Below are 257 nucleotides of genomic sequence, written 5' to 3'. Positions count from 1 at the left end.
TGAATTAGAAGAAGGAGAAGAAGAAGAAGAAGAAAAAGAAGAAGAAGAAGAAGAAGAAGAAGAAGAGGTAGAAGAAGAAGAAGAAGAAGTAGTAGAAGAAGAAATACGCTAACGCTACAAACAGGCACAACACTGTTTTTACTGACATGTAACATTTTATTTCACCGTGCTCTATGTTTTTTAACGCACATTCAAAAACGGGAACATTTTCGGGAGTTTCAACCGGGTACCGGCCACCGAAAACGGGGACTTTGCCC

This window comes from Trematomus bernacchii, unplaced genomic scaffold (assembly GCF_902827165.1).
Source record: "Trematomus bernacchii unplaced genomic scaffold, fTreBer1.1, whole genome shotgun sequence".
Taxonomy (NCBI): domain Eukaryota; kingdom Metazoa; phylum Chordata; class Actinopteri; order Perciformes; family Nototheniidae; genus Trematomus; species Trematomus bernacchii.
This window is presented reverse-complemented; position numbering follows the sequence as displayed.